A 26,312-nucleotide genomic window follows, 5' to 3' on the forward strand; every position below is an offset into this window, starting at 1 on the left:
GCACTTTACGCCCACATAGAGCACCTGACTGGGTGGGGGACTGCGTGCGCATGAAGGTGGCTGAGGGCAATGGGAGCAAAGCAACCTGGGACACAGGGGACCCAGCCCCTTTCCTCTGCTTTCGTCTATAGGTCGGGGTGCCTTTTTAAGGACCTTCGATTAAAAAAAGCTGAGCTGCGTGGACAAATTACGCACGTCTACGTCTTAGAGGGATCTTCCCTGACCGGGAATCGAACCCGGGCCGCGGCGGTGAAAGCACCGAATCCTAGCCACTAGACCACCAGGGAGGAGATGCTCTTGTGAGCCTGCCTTGCTCACTTCCTTATTGTGACTAAGCTAACTCCACTGTATAGATTGCCCATAAAGTACGAGTGGGGAAAAGTTAGGTGTCACACAGTGTGTTTGTCATAAGCAATTACCTTTATCCTCCTGCAAAAGCCTTTTTACTCTGCAATCACCTCTTGCTGGACAGCCTGCGCTGGAGCAGCCAGCATGAAAAGGGAGCTGAGTAAGGCAGGGCCTAGGGTCTCACCAGGGTGGCCGAGTGGTTAAGGCGTTGGACTTAAGATCCAATGGACAGTTGTCCGCATGGGTTCGAGCCCCATCCCTGGTATGGGTTTTCAGCGGGTGTGTAGGAACTTGCAGATGCTTTTTTAAAGCATTTTCCTCTGCCCTCCTCACCCTCCCAGTGCCCTTCCTTAACAGTCCCAATTCACGTCTCAGCTGTTGGGTCTGCTGCTACTCTGCACTTAGCATGGATGCTTCCCAAAGCAATGCAGTGCCACCTACGCAGAGCCCCTGCTTAGAGAAATACACCTCCTATGTCTTTTCCCACTGAAGGGAGCAGGAGGAAGTACTTGCTTCCTGGGGAACATGGGCCTGCCACTGGAATTTGTTAACCCGCCTCTTGCGGATTTCTCCCCTTTCTTTGATTTACACCTGCAGGCTCTCCCTTGCCATCGGAGCAGGATCTGCTGATGCAGGCCCGGCTGGATCAAATGTGCAAAGGCTTGTCCCCAGGCCTCGGGAAAAAATTGAGCAGAGATTCCCGCCTCCGCCTCCGCCTCCTCTTGCCTTCCAAACGGGCTTCCAAACGGGCAATGCCCTGACGGGTCCCCCACGCCCCATCCTGCCCATGCCCACACCCCTGTATATGAGGGTGACCCATGTCCCTCACCCTCCATGCTCGAACGGAAGACACGTGTGTCCTGAGGGGAGCGCCAGACAGGCATTTCTCCGGCCAGGCAGACCCCTGCAGCACCCGTTAGGCTCCAAAGCCTGTACATTCCCAAGATGCCACTGGTCACTATGCAAATCAGACAGCCCTGGCCACACACTCTCCGCCGCTGGGCTCTGCTGCTTTCGGTACGTGCAGCTCAGCTTTTTCTTACCCTGAACCAGACTTCCGTTTCAGCAAAAAGGTGGGTTGCAGTGGGTCCGGGATGCCATTTGGAGACAAAGCCTGCGGCCCTGTCAAAGATGACTTCCTGCCGCACACCATGTGGTCAGAAGCCTACGAAAAGAAGCGCACCTCGGAATACAGAATCTCACTTCCTCAAGAGCCTTGCACAAGAGATTTTCCTCCCGCCGAGGAAAGCAACTCAAAGGGAACCTTGCGAAAATCAAATTAGGAGCCAGATTGCGGGATGCTAGGCAAACTGTTTGTCAGAAAAGCAAATTCATTTTGAGAAGCCCTGACCTGCGGGAAGGAAAAGCATTCAAGGGCAGAAGAAGGACTGTTCCCTGACCGGGAATCGAACCTGGGCCGCGGCGGTGAGAGCGCCGAATCCTAACCACTAGACCACCAGGGAACCCACAGCCATACAGCAAAAGTTCCTACACTGCTCTCCTAGTGACAAAGCTCATGGGGGCTGAAAGCATATTTTATTCTACAGCGAATATGAATCAGAACTTGAAAAAACACTCATGATTCCACCAGACTGTTTGTCACTTCCAAGCACAGGCCATCCCCTCCCCCGTGCTACTGAACCGACGAATTCCTGTACAATCGGGATCCCCGGGAAATCACAAGAGGGACACCTAGTGGCCGCTGATAGCTCAAAGACAGCTGGTACACCTTCTCACACCTACCTCGTTATTCAGCTTGCTGGAAGAATACATTGCGAATGACCGATTCAAGAGTGCAAGGGAGAAGAGTGCTCCAAAGTAGATGTATACATCGCAGCCGGGTTTTCCAGCAATTTACCTTTCTGATGAGCTGGTACTGCACTTTACGCCCACATAGAGCACCTGACTGGGTGGGGGACTGCGTGCGCATGAAGGTGGCTGAGGGCAATGGGAGCAAAGCAACCTGGGACACAGGGGACCCAGCCCCTTTCCTCTGCTTTCGTCTATAGGTCGGGGTGCCTTTTTAAGGACCTTCGATTAAAAAAAGCTGAGCTGCGTGGACAAATTACGCACGTCTACGTCTTAGAGAGATCTTCCCTGACCGGGAATCGAACCCGGGCCGCGGCGGTGAAAGCGCCAAATCCTAGCCACTAGACCACCAGGGAGGAGATGCTCTTGTGAGCCTGCCTTGCTCACTTCCTTATTGTGACTAAGCTAACTCCACTGTATAGATTGCCCATAAAGTACGAGTGGGGAAAAGTTAGGTGTCACACAGTGTGTTTGTCATAAGCAATTACCTTTATCCTCCTGCAAAAGCCTTTTTACTCTGCAATCACCTCTTGCTGGACAGCCTGCGCTGGAGCAGCCAGCATGAAAAGGGAGCTGAGTAAGGCAGGGCCTAGGGTCTCACCAGGGTGGCCGAGTGGTTAAGGCGTTGGACTTAAGATCCAATGGACAGTTGTCCGCATGGGTTCGAGCCCCATCCCTGGTATGGGTTTTCAGCGGGTGTGTAGGAACTTGCAGATGCTTTTGTAAAGCATTTTCCTCTGCCCTCCTCACCCTCCCAGTGCCCTTCCTTAACAGTCCCAATTCACGTCTCAGCTGTGGGGTCTGCTGCTACTCTGCACTTAGCATGGATGCTTCCCAAAGCAATGCAGTGCCACCTACGCAGAGCCCCTGCTTAGAGCAATACACCTCCTATGTCTTTTCCCACTGAAGGGAGCAGGAGGAAGTACTTGCTTCCTGGGGAACATGGGCCTGCCACTGGAATTTGTTAACCCGCCTCTTGCGGATTTCTCCCCTTTCTTTGATTTACACCTGCAGGCTCTCCCTTGCCATCGGAGCAGGATCTGCTGATGCAGGCCCGGCTGGATCAAATGTGCAAAGGCCTGTCCCCAGGCCTCGGGAAAAAATTGAGCAGAGATTCCCACCTCCGCCTCCTCTTGCCTTCCGAACGGGCTTCCAAACGGGCAATGCCCTGACGGGTCCCCCACGCCCCATCCTGCCCATGCCCACACCCCTGTATATGAGGGTGACCCATGTCCCTCACCCTCCATGCTCGAACGGAAGACACGTGTGTCCTGAGGGGAGCGCCAGACAGGCATTTCTCCGGCCAGGCAGACCCCTGCAGCACCCGTTAGGCTCCAAAGCCTGTACATTCCCAAGATGCCACTGGTCACTATGCAAATCAGACAGCCCTGGCCACACCCTCTCCGCCGCTGGGCTCTGCTGCTTTCGGTACGTGCAGCTCAGCTTTTTCTTACCCTGAACCAGACTTCCGTTTCAGCAAAAAGGTGGGTTGCAGTGGGTCCGGGATGCCATTTGGAGACAAAGCCTGCGGCCCTGTCAAAGATGACTTCCTGCCGCACACCATGTGGTCAGAAGCCTACGAAAAGAAGCGCACCTCGGAATACAGAATCTCACTTCCTCAAGAGCCTTGCACAAGAGATTTTCCTCCCGCCGAGGAAAGCAACTCAAAGGGAACCTTGCGAAAATCAAATTAGGAGCCAGATTGCGGGATGCTAGGCAAACTGTTTGTCAGAAAAGCAAATTCATTTTGAGAAGCCCTGACCTGCGGGAAGGAAAAGCATTCAAGGGCAGAAGAAGGACTGTTCCCTGACCGGGAATCGAACCCGGGCCGCGGCGGTGAGAGCGCCGAATCCTAACCACTAGACCACCAGGGAACCCACAGCCATACAGCAAAAGTTCCTACACTGCTCTCCTAGTGACAAAGCTCATGGGGGCTGAAAGCATATTTTATTCTACAGCGAATATGAATCAGAACTTGAAAAAACACTCATGATTCCACCAGACTGTTTGTCACTTCCAAGCACAGGCCATCCCCTCCCCCGTGCTACTGAACCGACGAATTCCTGTACAATCGGGATCCCCGGGAAATCACAAGAGGGACACCTAGTGGCCGCTGATAGCTCAAAGACAGCTGGTACACCTTCTCACACCTACCTCGTTATTCAGCTTGCTGGAAGAATACATTGCGAATGACCGATTCAAGAGTGCAAGGGAGAAGAGTGCTCCAAAGTAGATGTATACATCGCAGCCGGGTTTTCCAGCAATTTACCTTTCTGATGAGCTGGTACTGCACTTTACGCCCACATAGAGCACCTGACTGGGTGGGGGACTGCGTGCGCATGAAGGTGGCTGAGGGCAATGGGAGCAAAGCAACCTGGGACACAGGGGACCCAGCCCCTTTCCTCTGCTTTCGTCTATAGGTCGGGGTGCCTTTTTAAGGACCTTCGATTAAAAAAAGCTGAGCTGCGTGGACAAATTACGCACGTCTACGTCTTAGAGGGATCTTCCCTGACCGGGAATCGAACCCGGGCCGCGGCGGTGAAAGCACCGAATCCTAGCCACTAGACCACCAGGGAGGAGATGCTCTTGTGAGCCTGCCTTGCTCACTTCCTTATTGTGACTAAGCTAACTCCACTGTATAGATTGCCCATAAAGTACGAGTGGGGAAAAGTTAGGTGTCACACAGTGTGTTTGTCATAAGCAATTACCTTTATCCTCCTGCAAAAGCCTTTTTACTCTGCAATCACCTCTTGCTGGACAGCCTGCGCTGGAGCAGCCAGCATGAAAAGGGAGCTGAGTAAGGCAGGGCCTAGGGTCTCACCAGGGTGGCCGAGTGGTTAAGGCGTTGGACTTAAGATCCAATGGACAGTTGTCCGCATGGGTTCGAGCCCCATCCCTGGTATGGGTTTTCAGCGGGTGTGTAGGAACTTGCAGATGCTTTTTTAAAGCATTTTCCTCTGCCCTCCTCACCCTCCCAGTGCCCTTCCTTAACAGTCCCAATTCACGTCTCAGCTGTTGGGTCTGCTGCTACTCTGCACTTAGCATGGATGCTTCCCAAAGCAATGCAGTGCCACCTACGCAGAGCCCCTGCTTAGAGAAATACACCTCCTATGTCTTTTCCCACTGAAGGGAGCAGGAGGAAGTACTTGCTTCCTGGGGAACATGGGCCTGCCACTGGAATTTGTTAACCCGCCTCTTGCGGATTTCTCCCCTTTCTTTGATTTACACCTGCAGGCTCTCCCTTGCCATCGGAGCAGGATCTGCTGATGCAGGCCCGGCTGGATCAAATGTGCAAAGGCTTGTCCCCAGGCCTCGGGAAAAAATTGAGCAGAGATTCCCGCCTCCGCCTCCGCCTCCTCTTGCCTTCCAAACGGGCTTCCAAACGGGCAATGCCCTGACGGGTCCCCCACGCCCCATCCTGCCCATGCCCACACCCCTGTATATGAGGGTGACCCATGTCCCTCACCCTCCATGCTCGAACGGAAGACACGTGTGTCCTGAGGGGAGCGCCAGACAGGCATTTCTCCGGCCAGGCAGACCCCTGCAGCACCCGTTAGGCTCCAAAGCCTGTACATTCCCAAGATGCCACTGGTCACTATGCAAATCAGACAGCCCTGGCCACACACTCTCCGCCGCTGGGCTCTGCTGCTTTCGGTACGTGCAGCTCAGCTTTTTCTTACCCTGAACCAGACTTCCGTTTCAGCAAAAAGGTGGGTTGCAGTGGGTCCGGGATGCCATTTGGAGACAAAGCCTGCGGCCCTGTCAAAGATGACTTCCTGCCGCACACCATGTGGTCAGAAGCCTACGAAAAGAAGCGCACCTCGGAATACAGAATCTCACTTCCTCAAGAGCCTTGCACAAGAGATTTTCCTCCCGCCGAGGAAAGCAACTCAAAGGGAACCTTGCGAAAATCAAATTAGGAGCCAGATTGCGGGATGCTAGGCAAACTGTTTGTCAGAAAAGCAAATTCATTTTGAGAAGCCCTGACCTGCGGGAAGGAAAAGCATTCAAGGGCAGAAGAAGGACTGTTCCCTGACCGGGAATCGAACCTGGGCCGCGGCGGTGAGAGCGCCGAATCCTAACCACTAGACCACCAGGGAACCCACAGCCATACAGCAAAAGTTCCTACACTGCTCTCCTAGTGACAAAGCTCATGGGGGCTGAAAGCATATTTTATTCTACAGCGAATATGAATCAGAACTTGAAAAAACACTCATGATTCCACCAGACTGTTTGTCACTTCCAAGCACAGGCCATCCCCTCCCCCGTGCTACTGAACCGACGAATTCCTGTACAATCGGGATCCCCGGGAAATCACAAGAGGGACACCTAGTGGCCGCTGATAGCTCAAAGACAGCTGGTACACCTTCTCACACCTACCTCGTTATTCAGCTTGCTGGAAGAATACATTGCGAATGACCGATTCAAGAGTGCAAGGGAGAAGAGTGCTCCAAAGTAGATGTATACATCGCAGCCGGGTTTTCCAGCAATTTACCTTTCTGATGAGCTGGTACTGCACTTTACGCCCACATAGAGCACCTGACTGGGTGGGGGACTGCGTGCGCATGAAGGTGGCTGAGGGCAATGGGAGCAAAGCAACCTGGGACAGAGGGGACCCAGCCCCTTTCCTCTGCTTTCGTCTATAGGTCGGGGTGCCTTTTTAAGGACCTTCGATTAAAAAAAGCTGAGCTGCGTGGACAAATTACGCACGTCTACGTCTTAGAGGGATCTTCCCTGACCGGGAATCGAACCCGGGCCGCGGCGGTGAAAGCGCCGAATCCTAGCCACTTGACCACCAGGGAGGAGATGCTCTTGTGAGCCTGCCTTGCTCACTTCCTTATTGTGACTAAGCTAACTCCACTGTATAGATTGCCCATAAAGTACGAGTGGGGAAAAGTTAGGTGTCACACAGTGTGTTTGTCATAAGCAATTACCTTTATCCTCCTGCAAAAGCCTTTTTACTCTGCAATCACCTCTTGCTGGACAGCCTGCGCTGGAGCAGCCAGCATGAAAAGGGAGCTGAGTAAGGCAGGGCCTAGGGTCTCACCAGGGTGGCCGAGTGGTTAAGGCGTTGGACTTAAGATCCAATGGACAGTTGTCCGCATGGGTTCGAGCCCCATCCCTGGTATGGGTTTTCAGCGGGTGTGTAGGAACTTGCAGATGCTTTTTTAAAGCATTTTCCTCTGCCCTCCTCACCCTCCCAGTGCCCTTCCTTAACAGTCCCAATTCACGTCTCAGCTGTGGGGTCTGCTGCTACTCTGCACTTAGCATGGATGCTTCCCAAAGCAATGCAGTGCCACCTACGCAGAGCCCCTGCTTAGAGAAATACACCTCCTATGTCTTTTCCCACTGAAGGGAGCAGGAGGAAGTACTTGCTTCCTGGGGAACATGGGCCTGCCACTGGAATTTGTTAACCCGCCTCTTGCGGATTTCTCCCCTTTCTTTGATTTACACCTGCAGGCTCTCCCTTGCCATCGGAGCAGGATCTGCTGATGCAGGCCCGGCTGGATCAAATGTGCAAAGGCTTGTCCCCAGGCCTCGGGAAAAAATTGAGCAGAGATTCCCGCCTCCGCCTCCGCCTCCTCTTGCCTTCCGAACGGGCTTCCAAACGGGCAATGCCCTGACGGGTCCCCCACGCCCCATCCTGCCCATGCCCACACCCCTGTATATGAGGGTGACCCATGTCCCTCACCCTCCATGCTCGAACGGAAGACACGTGTGTCCTGAGGGGAGCGCCAGACAGGCATTTCTCCGGCCAGGCAGACCCCTGCAGCACCCGTTAGGCTCCAAAGCCTGTACATTCCCAAGATGCCACTGGTCACTATGCAAATCAGACAGCCCTGGCCACACCCTCTCCGCCGCTGGGCTCTGCTGCTTTCGGTACGTGCAGCTCAGCTTTTTCTTACCCTGAACCAGACTTCCGTTTCAGCAAAAAGGTGGGTTGCAGTGGGTCCGGGATGCCATTTGGAGACAAAGCCTGCGGCCCTGTCAAAGATGACTTCCTGCCGCACACCATGTGGTCAGAAGCCTACGAAAAGAAGCGCACCTCGGAATACAGAATCTCACTTCCTCAAGAGCCTTGCACAAGAGATTTTCCTCCCGCCGAGGAAAGCAACTCAAAGGGAACCTTGCGAAAATCAAATTAGGAGCCAGATTGCGGGATGCTAGGCAAACTGTTTGTCAGAAAAGCAAATTCATTTTGAGAAGCCCTGACCTGCGGGAAGGAAAAGCATTCAAGGGCAGAAGAAGGACTGTTCCCTGACCGGGAATCGAACCCGGGCCGCGGCGGTGAGAGCGCCGAATCCTAACCACTAGACCACCAGGGAACCCACAGCCATACAGCAAAAGTTCCTACACTGCTCTCCTAGTGACAAAGCTCATGGGGGCTGAAAGCATATTTTATTCTACAGCGAATATGAATCAGAACTTGAAAAAACACTCATGATTCCACCAGACTGTTTGTCACTTCCAAGCACAGGCCATCCCCTCCCCCGTGCTACTGAACCGACGAATTCCTGTACAATCGGGATCCCCGGGAAATCACAAGAGGGACACCTAGTGGCCGCTGATAGCTCAAAGACAGCTGGTACACCTTCTCACACCTACCTCGTTATTCAGCTTGCTGGAAGAATACATTGCGAATGACCGATTCAAGAGTGCAAGGGAGAAGAGTGCTCCAAAGTAGATGTATACATCGCAGCCGGGTTTTCCAGCAATTTACCTTTCTGATGAGCTGGTACTGCACTTTACGCCCACATAGAGCACCTGACTGGGTGGGGGACTGCGTGCGCATGAAGGTGGCTGAGGGCAATGGGAGCAAAGCAACCTGGGACACAGGGGACCCAGCCCCTTTCCTCTGCTTTCGTCTATAGGTCAGGGTGCCTTTTTAAGGACCTTCGATTAAAAAAAGCTGAGCTGCGTGGACAAATTACGCACGTCTACGAGGGATCTTCCCTGACCGGGAATCGAACCCGGGCCGCGGCGGTGAAAGCGCCGAATCCTAGCCACTAGACCACCAGGGAGGAGATGCTCTTGTGAGCCTGCCTTGCTCACTTCCTTATTGTGACTAAGCTAACTCCACTGTATAGATTGCCCATAAAGTACGAGTGGGGAAAAGTTAGGTGTCACACAGTGTGTTTGTCATAAGCAATTACCTTTATCCTCCTGCAAAAGCCTTTTTACTCTGCAATCACCTCTTGCTGGACAGCCTGCGCTGGAGCAGCCAGCATGAAAAGGGAGCTGAGTAAGGCAGGGCCTAGGGTCTCACCAGGGTGGCCGAGTGGTTAAGGCGTTGGACTTAAGATCCAATGGACAGTTGTCCGCATGGGTTCGAGCCCCATCCCTGGTATGGGTTTTCAGCGGGTGTGTAGGAACTTGCAGATGCTTTTTTAAAGCATTTTCCTCTGCCCTCCTCACCCTCCCAGTGCCCTTCCTTAACAGTCCCAATTCACGTCTCAGCTGTGGGGTCTGCTGCTACTCTGCACTTAGCATGGATGCTTCCCAAAGCAATGCAGTGCCACCTACGCAGAGCCCCTGCTTAGAGAAATACACCTCCTATGTCTTTTCCCACTGAAGGGAGCAGGAGGAAGTACTTGCTTCCTGGGGAACATGGGCCTGCCAGTGGAATTTGTTAACCCGCCTCTTGCGGATTTCTCCCCTTTCTTTGATTTACACCTGCAGGCTCTCCCTTGCCATCGGAGCAGGATCTGCTGATGCAGGCCCGGCTGGATCAAATGTGCAAAGGCTTGTCCCCAGGCCTCGGGAAAAAATTGAGCAGAGATTCCCGCCTCCGCCTCCGCCTCCTCTTGCCTTCCGAACGGGCTTCCAAACGGGCAATGCCCTGACGGGTCCCCCACGCCCCATCCTGCCCATGCCCACACCCCTGTATATGAGGGTGACCCATGTCCCTCACCCTCCATGCTCGAACGGAAGACACGTGTGTCCTGAGGGGAGCGCCAGACAGGCATTTCTCCGGCCAGGCAGACCCCTGCAGCACCCGTTAAGCTCCAAAGCCTGTACATTCCCAAGATGCCACTGGTCACTATGCAAATCAGACAGCCCTGGCCACACCCTCTCCGCCGCTGGGCTCTGCTGCTTTCGGTACGTGCAGCTCAGCTTTCTATTACCCTGAACCAGACTTCCGTTTCAGCAAAAAGGTGGGTTGCAGTGCGTCCGGGATGCCATTTGGAGATAAAGCCTGCGGCCCTGTCAAAGATGACTTCCTGCCGCACACCATGTGGTCAGAAGCCTACGAAAAGAAGCGCACCTCGGAATACAGAATCTCACTTCCTCAAGAGCCTTGCACAAGAGATTTTCCTCCCGCCGAGGAAAGCAACTCAAAGGGAACCTTGCGAAAATCAAATTAGGAGCCAGATTGCGGGATGCTAGGCAAACTGTTTGTCAGAAAAGCAAATTCATTTTGAGAAGCCCTGACCTGCGGGAAGGAAAAGCATTCAAGGGCAGAAGAAGGACTGTTCCCTGACCGGGAATCGAACCCAGGCCGCGGTGGTGAGAGCGCCGAATCCTAACCACTAGACCACCAGGGAACCCACAGCCATACTGCAAAAGTTCCTACACTGCTCTCCTAGTGACAAAGCTCATGGGGGCTGAAAGCATATTTTATTCTACAGCGAATATGAATCAGAACTTGAAAAAACACTCATGATTCCACCAGACTGTTTGTCACTTCCAAGCACAGGCCATCCCCTCCCCCGTGCTACTGAACCGACGAATTCCTGTACAATCGGGATCCCCGGGAAATCACAAGAGGGACACCTAGTGGCCGCTGATAGCTCAAAGACAGCTGGTACACCTTCTCACACCTACCTCGTTATTCAGCTTGCTGGAAGAATACATTGCGAATGACCGATTCAAGAGTGCAAGGGAGAAGAGTGCTCCAAAGTAGATGTATACATCGCAGCCGGGTTTTCCAGCAATTTACCTTTCTGATGAGCTGGTACTGCACTTTACGCCCACATAGAGCACCTGACTGGGTGGGGGACTGCGTGCGCATGAAGGTGGCTGAGGGCAATGGGAGCAAAGCAACCTGGGACACAGGGGACCCAGCCCCTTTCCTCTGCTTTCGTCTATAGGTCGGGGTGCCTTTTTAAGGACCTTCGATTAAAAAAAGCTGAGCTGCGTGGACAAATTACGCACGTCTACGTCTTAGAGAGATCTTCCCTGACCGGGAATCGAACCCGGGCCGCGGCGGTGAAAGCGCCAAATCCTAGCCACTAGACCACCAGGGAGGAGATGCTCTTGTGAGCCTGCCTTGCTCACTTCCTTATTGTGACTAAGCTAACTCCACTGTATAGATTGCCCATAAAGTACGAGTGGGGAAAAGTTAGGTGTCACACAGTGTGTTTGTCATAAGCAATTACCTTTATCCTCCTGCAAAAGCCTTTTTACTCTGCAATCACCTCTTGCTGGACAGCCTGCGCTGGAGCAGCCAGCATGAAAAGGGAGCTGAGTAAGGCAGGGCCTAGGGTCTCACCAGGGTGGCCGAGTGGTTAAGGCGTTGGACTTAAGATCCAATGGACAGTTGTCCGCATGGGTTCGAGCCCCATCCCTGGTATGGGTTTTCAGCGGGTGTGTAGGAACTTGCAGATGCTTTTGTAAAGCATTTTCCTCTGCCCTCCTCACCCTCCCAGTGCCCTTCCTTAACAGTCCCAATTCACGTCTCAGCTGTGGGGTCTGCTGCTACTCTGCACTTAGCATGGATGCTTCCCAAAGCAATGCAGTGCCACCTACGCAGAGCCCCTGCTTAGAGCAATACACCTCCTATGTCTTTTCCCACTGAAGGGAGCAGGAGGAAGTACTTGCTTCCTGGGGAACATGGGCCTGCCACTGGAATTTGTTAACCCGCCTCTTGCGGATTTCTCCCCTTTCTTTGATTTACACCTGCAGGCTCTCCCTTGCCATCGGAGCAGGATCTGCTGATGCAGGCCCGGCTGGATCAAATGTGCAAAGGCCTGTCCCCAGGCCTCGGGAAAAAATTGAGCAGAGATTCCCACCTCCGCCTCCTCTTGCCTTCCGAACGGGCTTCCAAACGGGCAATGCCCTGACGGGTCCCCCACGCCCCATCCTGCCCATGCCCACACCCCTGTATATGAGGGTGACCCATGTCCCTCACCCTCCATGCTCGAACGGAAGACACGTGTGTCCTGAGGGGAGCGCCAGACAGGCATTTCTCCGGCCAGGCAGACCCCTGCAGCACCCGTTAGGCTCCAAAGCCTGTACATTCCCAAGATGCCACTGGTCACTATGCAAATCAGACAGCCCTGGCCACACCCTCTCCGCCGCTGGGCTCTGCTGCTTTCGGTACGTGCAGCTCAGCTTTTTCTTACCCTGAACCAGACTTCCGTTTCAGCAAAAAGGTGGGTTGCAGTGGGTCCGGGATGCCATTTGGAGACAAAGCCTGCGGCCCTGTCAAAGATGACTTCCTGCCGCACACCATGTGGTCAGAAGCCTACGAAAAGAAGCGCACCTCGGAATACAGAATCTCACTTCCTCAAGAGCCTTGCACAAGAGATTTTCCTCCCGCCGAGGAAAGCAACTCAAAGGGAACCTTGCGAAAATCAAATTAGGAGCCAGATTGCGGGATGCTAGGCAAACTGTTTGTCAGAAAAGCAAATTCATTTTGAGAAGCCCTGACCTGCGGGAAGGAAAAGCATTCAAGGGCAGAAGAAGGACTGTTCCCTGACCGGGAATCGAACCCGGGCCGCGGCGGTGAGAGCGCAGAATCCTAACCACTAGACCACCAGGGAACCCACAGCCATACAGCAAAAGTTCCTACACTGCTCTCCTAGTGACAAAGCTCATGGGGGCTGAAAGCATATTTTATTCTACAGCGAATATGAATCAGAACTTGAAAAAACACTCATGATTCCACCAGACTGTTTGTCACTTCCAAGCACAGGCCATCCCCTCCCCCGTGCTACTGAACCGACGAATTCCTGTACAATCGGGATCCCCGGGAAATCACAAGAGGGACACCTAGTGGCCGCTGATAGCTCAAAGACAGCTGGTACACCTTCTCACACCTACCTCGTTATTCAGCTTGCTGGAAGAATACATTGCGAATGACCGATTCAAGAGTGCAAGGGAGAAGAGTGCTCCAAAGTAGATGTATACATCGCAGCCGGGTTTTCCAGCAATTTACCTTTCTGATGAGCTGGTACTGCACTTTACGCCCACATAGAGCACCTGACTGGGTGGGGGACTGCGTGCGCATGAAGGTGGCTGAGGGCAATGGGAGCAAAGCAACCTGGGACACAGGGGACCCAGCCCCTTTCCTCTGCTTTCGTCTATAGGTCGGGGTGCCTTTTTAAGGACCTTCGATTAAAAAAAGCTGAGCTGCGTGGACAAATTACGCACGTCTACGTCTTAGAGGGATCTTCCCTGACCGGGAATCGAACCCGGGCCGCGGCGGTGAAAGCGCCGAATCCTAGCCACTAGACCACCAGGGAGGAGATGCTCTTGTGAGCCTGCCTTGCTCACTTCCTTATTGTGACTAAGCTAACTCCACTGTATAGATTGCCCATAAAGTACGAGTGGGGAAAAGTTAGGTGTCACACAGTGTGTTTGTCATAAGCAATTACCTTTATCCTCCTGCAAAAGCCTTTTTACTCTGCAATCACCTCTTGCTGGACAGCCTGCGCTGGAGCAGCCAGCATGAAAAGGGAGCTGAGTAAGGCAGGGCCTAGGGTCTCACCAGGGTGGCCGAGTGGTTAAGGCGTTGGACTTAAGATCCAATGGACAGTTGTCCGCATGGGTTCGAACCCCATCCCTGGTATGGGTTTTCAGCGGGTGTGTAGGAACTTGCAGATGCTTTTTTAAAGCATTTTCCTCTGCCCTCCTCACCCTCCCAGTGCCCTTCCTTAACAGTCCCAATTCACGTCTCAGCTGTGGGGTCTGCTGCTACTCTGCACTTAGCATGGATGCTTCCCAAAGCAATGCAGTGCCACCTACGCAGAGCCCCTGCTTAGAGAAATACACCTCCTATGTCTTTTCCCACTGAAGGGAGCAGGAGGAAGTACTTGCTTCCTGGGGAACATGGGCCTGCCACTGGAATTTGTTAACCCGCCTCTTGCGGATTTCTCCCCTTTCTTTGATTTACACCTGCAGGCTCTCCCTTGCCATCGGAGCAGGATCTGCTGATGCAGGCCCGGCTGGATCAAATGTGCAAAGGCTTGTCCCCAGGCCTCGGGAAAAAATTGAGCAGAGATTCCCGCCTCCGCCTCCGCCTCCTCTTGCCTTCCGAACGGGCTTCCAAACGGGCAATGCCCTGACGGGTCCCCCACGCCCCATCCTGCCCATGCCCACACCCCTGTATATGAGGGTGACCCATGTCCCTCACCCTCCATGCTCGAACGGAAGACACGTGTGTCCTGAGGGGAGCGCCAGACAGGCATTTCTCCGGCCAGGCAGACCCCTGCAGCACCCGTTAGGCTCCAAAGCCTGTACATTCCCAAGATGCCACTGGTCACTATGCAAATCAGACAGCCCTGGCCACACCCTCTCCGCCGCTGGGCTCTGCTGCTTTCGGTACGTGCAGCTCAGCTTTTTCTTACCCTGAACCAGACTTCCGTTTCAGCAAAAAGGTGGGTTGCAGTGGGTCCGGGATGCCATTTGGAGACAAAGCCTGCGGCCCTGTCAAAGATGACTTCCTGCCGCACACCATGTGGTCAGAAGCCTACGAAAAGAAGCGCACCTCGGAATACAGAATCTCACTTCCTCAAGAGCCTTGCACAAGAGATTTTCCTCCCGCCGAGGAAAGCAACTCAAAGGGAACCTTGCGAAAATCAAATTAGGAGCCAGATTGCGGGATGCTAGGCAAACTGTTTGTCAGAAAAGCAAATTCATTTTGAGAAGCCCTGACCTGCGGGAAGGAAAAGCATTCAAGGGCAGAAGAAGGACTGTTCCCTGACCGGGAATCGAACCCGGGCCGCGGCGGTGAGAGCGCCGAATCCTAACCACTAGACCACCAGGGAACCCACAGCCATACAGCAAAAGTTCCTACACTGCTCTCCTAGTGACAAAGCTCATGGGGGCTGAAAGCATATTTTATTCTACAGCGAATATGAATCAGAACTTGAAAAAACACTCATGATTCCACCAGACTGTTTGTCACTTCCAAGCACAGGCCATCCCCTCCCCCGTGCTACTGAACCGACGAATTCCTGTACAATCGGGATCCCCGGGAAATCACAAGAGGGACACCTAGTGGCCGCTGATAGCTCAAAGACAGCTGGTACACCTTCTCACACCTACCTCGTTATTCAGCTTGCTGGAAGAATACATTGCGAATGACCGATTCAAGAGTGCAAGGGAGAAGAGTGCTCCAAAGTAGATGTATACATCGCAGCCGGGTTTTCCAGCAATTTACCTTTCTGATGAGCTGGTACTGCACTTTACGCCCACATAGAGCACCTGACTGGGTGGGGGACTGCGTGCGCATGAAGGTGGCTGAGGGCAATGGGAGCAAAGCAACCTGGGACACAGGGGACCCAGCCCCTTTCCTCTGCTTTCGTCTATAGGTCGGGGTGCCTTTTTAAGGACCTTCGATTAAAAAAAGCTGAGCTGCGTGGACAAATTACGCACGTCTACGTCTTAGAGGGATCTTCCCTGACCGGGAATCGAACCCGGGCCGCGGCGGTGAAAGCGCCGAATCCTAGCCACTAGACCACCAGGGAGGAGATGCTCTTGTGAGCCTGCCTTGCTCACTTCCTTATTGTGACTAAGCTAACTCCACTGTATAGATTGCCCATAAAGTACGAGTGGGGAAAAGTTAGGTGTCACACAGTGTGTTTGTCATAAGCAATTACCTTTATCCTCCTGCAAAAGCCTTTTTACTCTGCAATCACCTCTTGCTGGACAGCCTGCGCTGGAGCAGCCAGCATGAAAAGGGAGCTGAGTAAGGCAGGACCTAGGGTCTCACCAGGGTGGCCGAGTGGTTAAGGCGTTGGACTTAAGATCCAATGGACAGTTGTCCGCATGGGTTCGAGCCCCATCCCTGGTATGGGTTTTCAGCGGGTGTGTAGGAACTTGCAGATGCTTTTGTAAAGCATTTTCCTCTGCCCTCCTCACCCTCCCAGTGCCCTTCCTTAACAGTCCCAATTCACGTCTCAGCTGTGGGGTCTGCTGCTACTCTGCACTTAGCATGGATGTTTGCCAAAGCAATGCAGTGCCACCTACGCAGAGCCCCTGCTTAGAGAAATACACCTCCTATGTCTTTTCCCACTGAAGGGAGCAGGAGGAAGTACTTGCTTCCTGGGGAACATGGGCCTGCCACTGGAATTTGTTAACCCGCCTCTTGCGGATTTCTCCCCTTTCTTTGATTTACACCTGCAGGCTCTCCCTTGCCATCGGAGCAGGATCTGCTGATGCAGGCCCGGCTGGATCAAATGTGCAAAGGCTTGTCCCCAGGCCTCGGGAAAAAATTGAGCAGAGATTCCCGCCTCCGCCTCCGCCTCCTCTTGCCTTCCGAACGGGCTTCCAAACGGGCAATGCCCTGACGGGTCCCCCACGCCCCATCCTGCCCATGCCCACACCCCTGTATATGAGGGTGACCCATGTCCCTCACCCTCCATGCTCGAACGGAAGACACGTGTGTCCTGAGGGGAGCGCCAGACAGGCATTTCTCCGGCCAGGCAGACCCCTGCAGCACCCGTTAGGCTCCAAAGCCTGTACATTCCCAAGATGCCACTGGTCACTATGCAAATCAGACAGCCCTGGCCACACCCTCTCCGCCGCTGGGCTCTGCTGCTTTCGGTACGTGCAGCTCAGCTTTTTCTTACCCTGAACCAGACTTCCGTTTCAGCAAAAAGGTGGGTTGCAGTGGGTCCGGGATGCCATTTGGAGACAAAGCCTGCGGCCCTGTCAAAGATGACTTCCTGCCGCACACCATGTGGTCAGAAGCCTACGAAAAGAAGCGCACCTCGGAATACAGAATCTCACTTCCTCAAGAGCCTTGCACAAGAGATTTTCCTCCCGCCGAGGAAAGCAACTCAAAGGGAACCTTGCGAAAATCAAATTAGGAGCCAGATTGCGGGATGCTAGGCAAACTGTTTGTCAGAAAAGCAAATTCATTTTGAGAAGCCCTGACCTGCGGGAAGGAAAAGCATTCAAGGGCAGAAGAAGGACTGTTCCCTGACCGGGAATCGAACCCGGGCCGCGGCGGTGAGAGCGCCGAATCCTAACCACTAGACCACCAGGGAACCCACAGCCATACAGCAAAAGTTCCTACACTGCTCTCCTAGTGACAAAGCTCATGGGGGCTGAAAGCATATTTTATTCTACAGCGAATATGAATCAGAACTTGAAAAAACACTCATGATTCCACCAGACTGTTTGTCACTTCCAAGCACAGGCCATCCCCTCCCCCGTGCTACTGAACCGACGAATTCCTGTACAATCGGGATCCCCGGGAAATCACAAGAGGGACACCTAGTGGCCGCTGATAGCTCAAAGACAGCTGGTACACCTTCTCACACCTACCTCGTTATTCAGCTTGCTGGAAGAATACATTGCGAATGACCGATTCAAGAGTGCAAGGGAGAAGAGTGCTCCAAAGTAGATGTATACATCGCAGCCGGGTTTTCCAGCAATTTACCTTTCTGATGAGCTGGTACTGCACTTTACGCCCACATAGAGCACCTGACTGGGTGGGGGACTGCGTGCGCATGAAGGTGGCTGAGGGCAATGGGAGCAAAGCAACCTGGGACACAGGGGACCCAGCCCCTTTCCTCTGCTTTCGTCTATAGGTCGGGGTGCCTTTTTAAGGACCTTCGATTAAAAAAAGCTGAGCTGCGTGGACAAATTACGCACGTCTACGTCTTAGAGGGATCTTCCCTGACCGGGAATCGAACCCGGGCCGCGGCGGTGAAAGCGCCGAATCCTAGCCACTAGACCACCAGGGAGGAGATGCTCTTGTGAGCCTGCCTTGCTCACTTCCTTATTGTGACTAAGCTAACTCCACTGTATAGATTGCCCATAAAGTACGAGTGGGGAAAAGTTAGGTGTCACACAGTGTGTTTGTCATAAGCAATTACTTTTATCCTCCTGCAAAAGCCTTTTTACTCTGCAATCACCTCTTGCTGGACAGCCTGCGCTGGAGCAGCCAGCATGAAAAGGGAGCTGAGTAAGGCAGGGCCTAGGGTCTCACCAGGGTGGCCGAGTGGTTAAGGCGTTGGACTTAAGATCCAATGGACAGTTGTCCGCATGGGTTCGAGCCCCATCCCTGGTATGGGTTTTCAGCGGGTGTGTAGGAACTTGCAGATGCTTTTTTAAAGCATTTTCCTCTGCCCTCCTCACCCTCCCAGTGCCCTTCCTTAACAGTCCCAATTCACGTCTCAGCTGTGGGGTCTGCTGCTACTCTGCACTTAGCATGGATGCTTCCCAAAGCAATGCAGTGCCACCTACGCAGAGCCCCTGCTTAGAGAAATACACCTCCTATGTCTTTTCCCACTGAAGGGAGCAGGAGGAAGTACTTGCTTCCTGGGGAACATGGGCCTGCCACTGGAATTTGTTAACCCGCCTCTTGCGGATTTCTCCCCTTTCTTTGATTTACACCTGCAGGCTCTCCCTTGCCATCGGAGCAGGATCTGCTGATGCAGGCCCGGCTGGATCAAATGTGCAAAGGCTTGTCCCCAGGCCTCGGGAAAAAATTGAGCAGAGATTCCCGCCTCCGCCTCCGCCTCCTCTTGCCTTCCGAACGGGCTTCCAAACGGGCAATGCCCTGACGGGTCCCCCACGCCCCATCCTGCCCATGCCCACACCCCTGTATATGAGGGTGACCCATGTCCCTCACCCTCCATGCTCGAACGGAAGACACGTGTGTCCTGAGGGGAGCGCCAGACAGGCATTTCTCCGGCCAGGCAGACCCCTGCAGCACCCGTTAGGCTCCAAAGCCTGTACATTCCCAAGATGCCACTGGTCACTATGCAAATCAGACAGCCCTGGCCACACCCTCTCCGCCGCTGGGCTCTGCTGCTTTCGGTACGTGCAGCTCAGCTTTTTCTTACCCTGAACCAGACTTCCGTTTCAGCAAAAAGGTGGGTTGCAGTGGGTCCGGGATGCCATTTGGAGACAAAGCCTGCGGCCCTGTCAAAGATGACTTCCTGCCGCACACCATGTGGTCAGAAGCCTACGAAAAGAAGCGCACCTCGGAATACAGAATCTCACTTCCTCAAGAGCCTTGCACAAGAGATTTTCCTCCCGCCGAGGAAAGCAACTCAAAGGGAACCTTGCGAAAATCAAATTAGGAGCCAGATTGCGGGATGCTAGGCAAACTGTTTGTCAGAAAAGCAAATTCATTTTGAGAAGCCCTGACCTGCGGGAAGGAAAAGCATTCAAGGGCAGAAGAAGGACTGTTTCCTGACCGGGAATCGAACCCGGGCCGCGGCGGTGAGAGCGCAGAATCCTAACCACTAGACCACCAGGGAACCCAGAGCCATACAGCAAAAGTTCCTACACTGCTCTCCTAGTGACAAAGCTCATGGGGGCTGAAAGCATATTTTATTCTACAGCGAATATGAATCAGAACTTGAAAAAACACTCATGATTCCACCAGACTGTTTGTCACTTCCAAGCACAGGCCATCCCCTCCCCCGTGCTACTGAACCGACGAATTCCTGTACAATCGGGATCCCCGGGAAATCACAAGAGGGACACCTAGTGGCCGCTGATAGCTCAAAGACAGCTGGTACACCTTCTCACACCTACCTCGTTATTCAGCTTGCTGGAAGAATACATTGCGAATGACCGATTCAAGAGTGCAAGGGAGAAGAGTGCTCCAAAGTAGATGTATACATCGCAGCCGGGTTTTCCAGCAATTTACCTTTCTGATGAGCTGGTACTGCACTTTACGCCCACATAGAGCACCTGACTGGGTGGGGGACTGCGTGCGCATGAAGGTGGCTGAGGGCAATGGGAGCAAAGCAACCTGGGACACAGGGGACCCAGCCCCTTTCCTCTGCTTTCGTCTATAGGTCGGGGTGCCTTTTTAAGGACCTTCGATTAAAAAAAGCTGAGCTGCGTGGACAAATTACGCACGTCTACGTCTTAGAGGGATCTTCCCTGACCAGGAATCGAACCCGGGCCGCGGCGGTGAAAGCGCCGAATCCTAGCCACTAGACCACCAGGGAGGAGATGCTCTTGTGAGCCTGCCTTGCTCACTTCCTTATTGTGACTAAGCTAACTCCACTGTATAGATTGCCCATAAAGTACGAGTGGGGAAAAGTTAGGTGTCACACAGTGTGTTTGTCATAAGCAATTACCTTTATCCTCCTGCAAAAGCCTTTTTACTCTGCAATCACCTCTTGCTGGACAGCCTGCGCTGGAGCAGCCAGCATGAAAAGGGAGCTGAGTAAGGCAGGGCCTAGGGTCTCACCAGGGTGGCCGAGTGGTTAAGGCGTTGGACTTAAGATCCAATGGACAGTTGTCCGCATGGGTTCGAGCCCCATCCCTGGTATGGGTTTTCAGCGGGTGTGTAGGAACTTGCAGATGCTTTTTTAAAGCATTTTCCTCTGCCCTCCTCACCCTCCCAGTGCCCTTCCTTAACAGTCCCAATTCACGTCTCAGCTGTTGGGTCTGCTGCTACTCTGCACTTAGCATGGATGCTTCCCAAAGCAATGCAGTGCCACCTACGCAGAGCCCCTGCTTAGAGAAATACACCTCCTATGTCTTTTCCCACTGAAGGGAGCAGGAGGAAGTACTTGCTTCCTGGGGAACATGGGCCTGCCACTGGAATTTGTTAACCCGCCTCTTGCGGATTTCTCCCCTTTCTTTGATTTACACCTGCAGGCTCTCCCTTGCCATCGGAGCAGGATCTGCTGATGCAGGCCCGGCTGGATCAAATGTGCAAAGGCTTGTCCCCAGGCCTCGGGAAAAAATTGAGCAGAGATTCCCGCCTCCGCCTCCGCCTCCTCTTGCCTTCCAAACGGGCTTCCAAACGGGCAATGCCCTGACGGGTCCCCCACGCCCCATCCTGCCCATGCCCACACCCCTGTATATGAGGGTGACCCATGTCCCTCACCCTCCATGCTCGAACGGAAGACACGTGTGTCCTGAGGGGAGCGCCAGACAGGCATTTCTCCGGCCAGGCAGACCCCTGCAGCACCCGTTAGGCTCCAAAGCCTGTACATTCCCAAGATGCCACTGGTCACTATGCAAATCAGACAGCCCTGGCCACACACTCTCCGCCGCTGGGCTCTGCTGCTTTCGGTACGTGCAGCTCAGCTTTTTCTTACCCTGAACCAGACTTCCGTTTCAGCAAAAAGGTGGGTTGCAGTGGGTCCGGGATGCCATTTGGAGACAAAGCCTGCGGCCCTGTCAAAGATGACTTCCTGCCGCACACCATGTGGTCAGAAGCCTACGAAAAGAAGCGCACCTCGGAATACAGAATCTCACTTCCTCAAGAGCCTTGCACAAGAGATTTTCCTCCCGCCGAGGAAAGCAACTCAAAGGGAACCTTGCGAAAATCAAATTAGGAGCCAGATTGCGGGATGCTAGGCAAACTGTTTGTCAGAAAAGCAAATTCATTTTGAGAAGCCCTGACCTGCGGGAAGGAAAAGCATTCAAGGGCAGAAGAAGGACTGTTCCCTGACCGGGAATCGAACCCGGGCCGCGGCGGTGAGAGCGCCGAATCCTAACCACTAGACCACCAGGGAACCCACAGCCATACAGCAAAAGTTCCTACACTGCTCTCCTAGTGACAAAGCTCATGGGGGCTGAAAGCATATTTTATTCTACAGCGAATATGAATCAGAACTTGAAAAAACACTCATGATTCCACCAGACTGTTTGTCACTTCCAAGCACAGGCCATCCCCTCCCCCGTGCTACTGAACCGACGAATTCCTGTACAATCGGGATCCCCGGGAAATCACAAGAGGGACACCTAGTGGCCGCTGATAGCTCAAAGACAGCTGGTACACCTTCTCACACCTACCTCGTTATTCAGCTTGCTGGAAGAATACATTGCGAATGACCGATTCAAGAGTGCAAGGGAGAAGAGTGCTCCAAAGTAGATGTATACATCGCAGCCGGGTTTTCCAGCAATTTACCTTTCTGATGAGCTGGTACTGCACTTTACGCCCACATAGAGCACCTGACTGGGTGGGGGACTGCGTGCGCATGAAGGTGGCTGAGGGCAATGGGAGCAAAGCAACCTGGGACACAGGGGACCCAGCCCCTTTCCTCTGCTTTCGTCTATAGGTCGGGGTGCCTTTTTAAGGACCTTCGATTAAAAAAAGCTGAGCTGCGTGGACAAATTACGCACGTCTACGTCTTAGAGGGATCTTCCCTGACCGGGAATCGAACCCGGGCCGCGGCGGTGAAAGCGCCGAATCCTAGCCACTTGACCACCAGGGAGGAGATGCTCTTGTGAGCCTGCCTTGCTCACTTCCTTATTGTGACTAAGCTAACTCCACTGTATAGATTGCCCATAAAGTACGAGTGGGGAAAAGTTAGGTGTCACACAGTGTGTTTGTCATAAGCAATTACCTTTATCCTCCTGCAAAAGCCTTTTTACTCTGCAATCACCTCTTGCTGGACAGCCTGCGCTGGAGCAGCCAGCATGAAAAGGGAGCTGAGTAAGGCAGGGCCTAGGGTCTCACCAGGGTGGCCGAGTGGTTAAGGCGTTGGACTTAAGATCCAATGGACAGTTGTCCGCATGGGTTCGAGCCCCATCCCTGGTATGGGTTTTCAGCGGGTGTGTAGGAACTTGCAGATGCTTTTTTAAAGCATTTTCCTCTGCCCTCCTCACCCTCCCAGTGCCCTTCCTTAACAGTCCCAATTCACGTCTCAGCTGTGGGGTCTGCTGCTACTCTGCACTTAGCATGGATGCTTCCCAAAGCAATGCAGTGCCACCTACGCAGAGCCCCTGCTTAGAGAAATACACCTCCTATGTCTTTTCCCACTGAAGGGAGCAGGAGGAAGTACTTGCTTCCTGGGGAACATGGGCCTGCCACTGGAATTTGTTAACCCGCCTCTTGCGGATTTCTCCCCTTTCTTTGATTTACACCTGCAGGCTCTCCCTTGCCATCGGAGCAGGATCTGCTGATGCAGGCCCGGCTGGATCAAATGTGCAAAGGCTTGTCCCCAGGCCTCGGGAAAAAATTGAGCAGAGATTCCCGCCTCCGCCTCCGCCTCCTCTTGCCTTCCGAACGGGCTTCCAAACGGGCAATGCCCTGACGGGTCCCCCACGCCCCATCCTGCCCATGCCCACACCCCTGTATATGAGGGTGACCCATGTCCCTCACCCTCCATGCTCGAACGGAAGACACGTGTGTCCTGAGGGGAGCGCCAGACAGGCATTTCTCCGGCCAGGCAGACCCCTGCAGCACCCGTTAGGCTCCAAAGCCTGTACATTCCCAAGATGCCACTGGTCACTATGCAAATCAGACAGCCCTGGCCACACCCTCTCCGCCGCTGGGCTCTGCTGCTTTCGGTACGTGCAGCTCAGCTTTTTCTTACCCTGAACCAGACTTCCGTTTCAGCAAAAAGGTGGGTTGCAGTGGGTCCGGGATGCCATTTGGAGACAAAGCCTGCGGCCCTGTCAAAGATGACTTCCTGCCGCACACCATGTGGTCAGAAGCCTACGAAAAGAAGCGCACCTCGGAATACAGAATCTCACTTCCTCAAGAGCCTTGCACAAGAGATTTTCCTCCCGCCGAGGAAAGCAACTCAAAGGGAACCTTGCGAAAATCAAATTAGGAGCCAGATTGCGGGATGCTAGGCAAACTGTTTGTCAGAAAAGCAAATTCATTTTGAGAAGCCCTGACCTGCGGGAAGGAAAAGCATTCAAGGGCAGAAGAAGGACTGTTCCCTGACCGGGAAACGAACCCGGGCCGCGGCGGTGAGAGCGCCGAATCCTAACCACTAGACCACCAGGGAACCCACAGCCATACAGCAAAAGTTCCTACACTGCTCTCCTAGTGACAAAGCTCATGGGGGCTGAAAGCATATTTTATTCTACAGCGAATATGAATCAGAACTTGAAAAAACACTCATGATTCCACCAGACTGTTTGTCACTTCCAAGCACAGGCCATCCCCTCCCCCGTGCTACTGAACCGACGAATTCCTGTACAATCGGGATCCCCGGGAAATCACAAGAGGGACACCTAGTGGCCGCTGATAGCTCAAAGACAGCTGGTACACCTTCTCACACCTACCTCGTTATTCAGCTTGCTGGAAGAATACATTGCGAATGACCGATTCAAGAGTGCAAGGGAGAAGAGTGCTCCAAAGTAGATGTATACATCGCAGCCGGGTTTTCCAGCAATTTACCTTTCTGATGAGCTGGTACTGCACTTTACGCCCACATAGAGCACCTGACTGGGTGGGGGACTGCGTGCGCATGAAGGTGGCTGAGGGCAATGGGAGCAAAGCAACCTGGGACACAGGGGACCCAGCCCCTTTCCTCTGCTTTCGTCTATAGGTCAGGGTGCCTTTTTAAGGACCTTCGATTAAAAAAAGCTGAGCTGCGTGGACAAATTACGCACGTCTACGAGGGATCTTCCCTGACCGGGAATCGAACCCGGGCCGCGGCGGTGAAAGCGCCGAATCCTAGCCACTAGACCACCAGGGAGGAGATGCTCTTGTGAGCCTGCCTTGCTCACTTCCTTATTGTGACTAAGCTAACTCCACTGTATAGATTGCCCATAAAGTACGAGTGGGGAAAAGTTAGGTGTCACACAGTGTGTTTGTCATAAGCAATTACCTTTATCCTCCTGCAAAAGCCTTTTTACTCTGCAATCACCTCTTGCTGGACAGCCTGCGCTGGAGCAGCCAGCATGAAAAGGGAGCTGAGTAAGGCAGGGCCTAGGGTCTCACCAGGGTGGCCGAGTGGTTAAGGCGTTGGACTTAAGATCCAATGGACAGTTGTCCGCATGGGTTCGAGCCCCATCCCTGGTATGGGTTTTCAGCGGGTGTGTAGGAACTTGCAGATGCTTTTTTAAAGCATTTTCCTCTGCCCTCCTCACCCTCCCAGTGCCCTTCCTTAACAGTCCCAATTCACGTCTCAGCTGTGGGGTCTGCTGCTACTCTGCACTTAGCATGGATGCTTCCCAAAGCAATGCAGTGCCACCTACGCAGAGCCCCTGCTTAGAGAAATACACCTCCTATGTCTTTTCCCACTGAAGGGAGCAGGAGGAAGTACTTGCTTCCTGGGGAACATGGGCCTGCCAGTGGAATTTGTTAACCCGCCTCTTGCGGATTTCTCCCCTTTCTTTGATTTACACCTGCAGGCTCTCCCTTGCCATCGGAGCAGGATCTGCTGATGCAGGCCCGGCTGGATCAAATGTGCAAAGGCTTGTCCCCAGGCCTCGGGAAAAAATTGAGCAGAGATTCCCGCCTCCGCCTCCGCCTCCTCTTGCCTTCCGAACGGGCTTCCAAACGGGCAATGCCCTGACGGGTCCCCCACGCCCCATCCTGCCCATGCCCACACCCCTGTATATGAGGGTGACCCATGTCCCTCACCCTCCATGCTCGAACGGAAGACACGTGTGTCCTGAGGGGAGCGCCAGACAGGCATTTCTCCGGCCAGGCAGACCCCTGCAGCACCCGTTAAGCTCCAAAGCCTGTACATTCCCAAGATGCCACTGGTCACTATGCAAATCAGACAGCCCTGGCCACACCCTCTCCGCCGCTGGGCTCTGCTGCTTTCGGTACGTGCAGCTCAGCTTTCTATTACCCTGAACCAGACTTCCGTTTCAGCAAAAAGGTGGGTTGCAGTGCGTCCGGGATGCCATTTGGAGATAAAGCCTGCGGCCCTGTCAAAGATGACTTCCTGCCGCACACCATGTGGTCAGAAGCCTACGAAAAGAAGCGCACCTCGGAATACAGAATCTCACTTCCTCAAGAGCCTTGCACAAGAGATTTTCCTCCCGCCGAGGAAAGCAACTCAAAGGGAACCTTGCGAAAATCAAATTAGGAGCCAGATTGCGGGATGCTAGGCAAACTGTTTGTCAGAAAAGCAAATTCATTTTGAGAAGCCCTGACCTGCGGGAAGGAAAAGCATTCAAGGGCAGAAGAAGGACTGTTCCCTGACCGGGAATCGAACCCAGGCCGCGGTGGTGAGAGCGCCGAATCCTAACCACTAGACCACCAGGGAACCCACAGCCATACTGCAAAAGTTCCTACACTGCTCTCC

General features: G+C 53.5%; 21 non-coding genes across 21 annotated transcripts; 12 read left to right on the top strand and 9 right to left on the bottom strand.

The window, feature by feature from the left end:
• The first annotated feature begins 530 nt into the window (after positions 1-530).
• Positions 531-613, top strand: TRNAL-UAA (transfer RNA leucine (anticodon UAA)). Its single transcript has one exon. It is a non-coding gene; the product is annotated as a tRNA-Leu (tRNA).
• Positions 614-2,756: 2,143 nt separating this feature from the next.
• TRNAL-UAA (transfer RNA leucine (anticodon UAA)) lies at positions 2,757-2,839 on the top strand. The gene has a single exon. It is a non-coding gene; the product is annotated as a tRNA-Leu (tRNA).
• A 1,120-nt stretch (positions 2,840-3,959) lies between these two features.
• On the bottom strand, positions 3,960-4,031 carry TRNAE-CUC (transfer RNA glutamic acid (anticodon CUC)). Its single transcript has one exon. It is a non-coding gene; the product is annotated as a tRNA-Glu (tRNA).
• Positions 4,032-4,976: 945 nt separating this feature from the next.
• Positions 4,977-5,059, top strand: TRNAL-UAA (transfer RNA leucine (anticodon UAA)). The gene has a single exon. It is a non-coding gene; the product is annotated as a tRNA-Leu (tRNA).
• Positions 5,060-7,202: 2,143 nt separating this feature from the next.
• Positions 7,203-7,285, top strand: TRNAL-UAA (transfer RNA leucine (anticodon UAA)). The gene has a single exon. It is a non-coding gene; the product is annotated as a tRNA-Leu (tRNA).
• A 1,126-nt stretch (positions 7,286-8,411) lies between these two features.
• Positions 8,412-8,483, bottom strand: TRNAE-CUC (transfer RNA glutamic acid (anticodon CUC)). Its single transcript has one exon. It is a non-coding gene; the product is annotated as a tRNA-Glu (tRNA).
• A 624-nt stretch (positions 8,484-9,107) lies between these two features.
• On the bottom strand, positions 9,108-9,179 carry TRNAE-UUC (transfer RNA glutamic acid (anticodon UUC)). The gene has a single exon. It is a non-coding gene; the product is annotated as a tRNA-Glu (tRNA).
• A 243-nt stretch (positions 9,180-9,422) lies between these two features.
• On the top strand, positions 9,423-9,505 carry TRNAL-UAA (transfer RNA leucine (anticodon UAA)). The gene has a single exon. It is a non-coding gene; the product is annotated as a tRNA-Leu (tRNA).
• A 2,143-nt stretch (positions 9,506-11,648) lies between these two features.
• Positions 11,649-11,731, top strand: TRNAL-UAA (transfer RNA leucine (anticodon UAA)). The gene has a single exon. It is a non-coding gene; the product is annotated as a tRNA-Leu (tRNA).
• Positions 11,732-13,553: 1,822 nt separating this feature from the next.
• TRNAE-UUC (transfer RNA glutamic acid (anticodon UUC)) lies at positions 13,554-13,625 on the bottom strand. Its single transcript has one exon. It is a non-coding gene; the product is annotated as a tRNA-Glu (tRNA).
• A 243-nt stretch (positions 13,626-13,868) lies between these two features.
• Positions 13,869-13,951, top strand: TRNAL-UAA (transfer RNA leucine (anticodon UAA)). The gene has a single exon. It is a non-coding gene; the product is annotated as a tRNA-Leu (tRNA).
• Positions 13,952-15,077: 1,126 nt separating this feature from the next.
• TRNAE-CUC (transfer RNA glutamic acid (anticodon CUC)) lies at positions 15,078-15,149 on the bottom strand. The gene has a single exon. It is a non-coding gene; the product is annotated as a tRNA-Glu (tRNA).
• A 630-nt stretch (positions 15,150-15,779) lies between these two features.
• Positions 15,780-15,851, bottom strand: TRNAE-UUC (transfer RNA glutamic acid (anticodon UUC)). The gene has a single exon. It is a non-coding gene; the product is annotated as a tRNA-Glu (tRNA).
• Positions 15,852-16,094: 243 nt separating this feature from the next.
• On the top strand, positions 16,095-16,177 carry TRNAL-UAA (transfer RNA leucine (anticodon UAA)). The gene has a single exon. It is a non-coding gene; the product is annotated as a tRNA-Leu (tRNA).
• Positions 16,178-17,303: 1,126 nt separating this feature from the next.
• Positions 17,304-17,375, bottom strand: TRNAE-CUC (transfer RNA glutamic acid (anticodon CUC)). The gene has a single exon. It is a non-coding gene; the product is annotated as a tRNA-Glu (tRNA).
• A 630-nt stretch (positions 17,376-18,005) lies between these two features.
• Positions 18,006-18,077, bottom strand: TRNAE-UUC (transfer RNA glutamic acid (anticodon UUC)). Its single transcript has one exon. It is a non-coding gene; the product is annotated as a tRNA-Glu (tRNA).
• A 243-nt stretch (positions 18,078-18,320) lies between these two features.
• On the top strand, positions 18,321-18,403 carry TRNAL-UAA (transfer RNA leucine (anticodon UAA)). Its single transcript has one exon. It is a non-coding gene; the product is annotated as a tRNA-Leu (tRNA).
• A 2,143-nt stretch (positions 18,404-20,546) lies between these two features.
• Positions 20,547-20,629, top strand: TRNAL-UAA (transfer RNA leucine (anticodon UAA)). Its single transcript has one exon. It is a non-coding gene; the product is annotated as a tRNA-Leu (tRNA).
• Positions 20,630-21,755: 1,126 nt separating this feature from the next.
• On the bottom strand, positions 21,756-21,827 carry TRNAE-CUC (transfer RNA glutamic acid (anticodon CUC)). Its single transcript has one exon. It is a non-coding gene; the product is annotated as a tRNA-Glu (tRNA).
• Positions 21,828-22,772: 945 nt separating this feature from the next.
• Positions 22,773-22,855, top strand: TRNAL-UAA (transfer RNA leucine (anticodon UAA)). Its single transcript has one exon. It is a non-coding gene; the product is annotated as a tRNA-Leu (tRNA).
• Positions 22,856-24,992: 2,137 nt separating this feature from the next.
• Positions 24,993-25,075, top strand: TRNAL-UAA (transfer RNA leucine (anticodon UAA)). The gene has a single exon. It is a non-coding gene; the product is annotated as a tRNA-Leu (tRNA).
• Positions 25,076-26,312: the final 1,237 nt, after the last annotated feature.

Source organism: Triturus cristatus, chromosome 5_2 (genome assembly GCF_964204655.1).
Source record: "Triturus cristatus chromosome 5_2, aTriCri1.1, whole genome shotgun sequence".
Classification (NCBI taxonomy): Eukaryota; Metazoa; Chordata; class Amphibia; order Caudata; family Salamandridae; genus Triturus; species Triturus cristatus.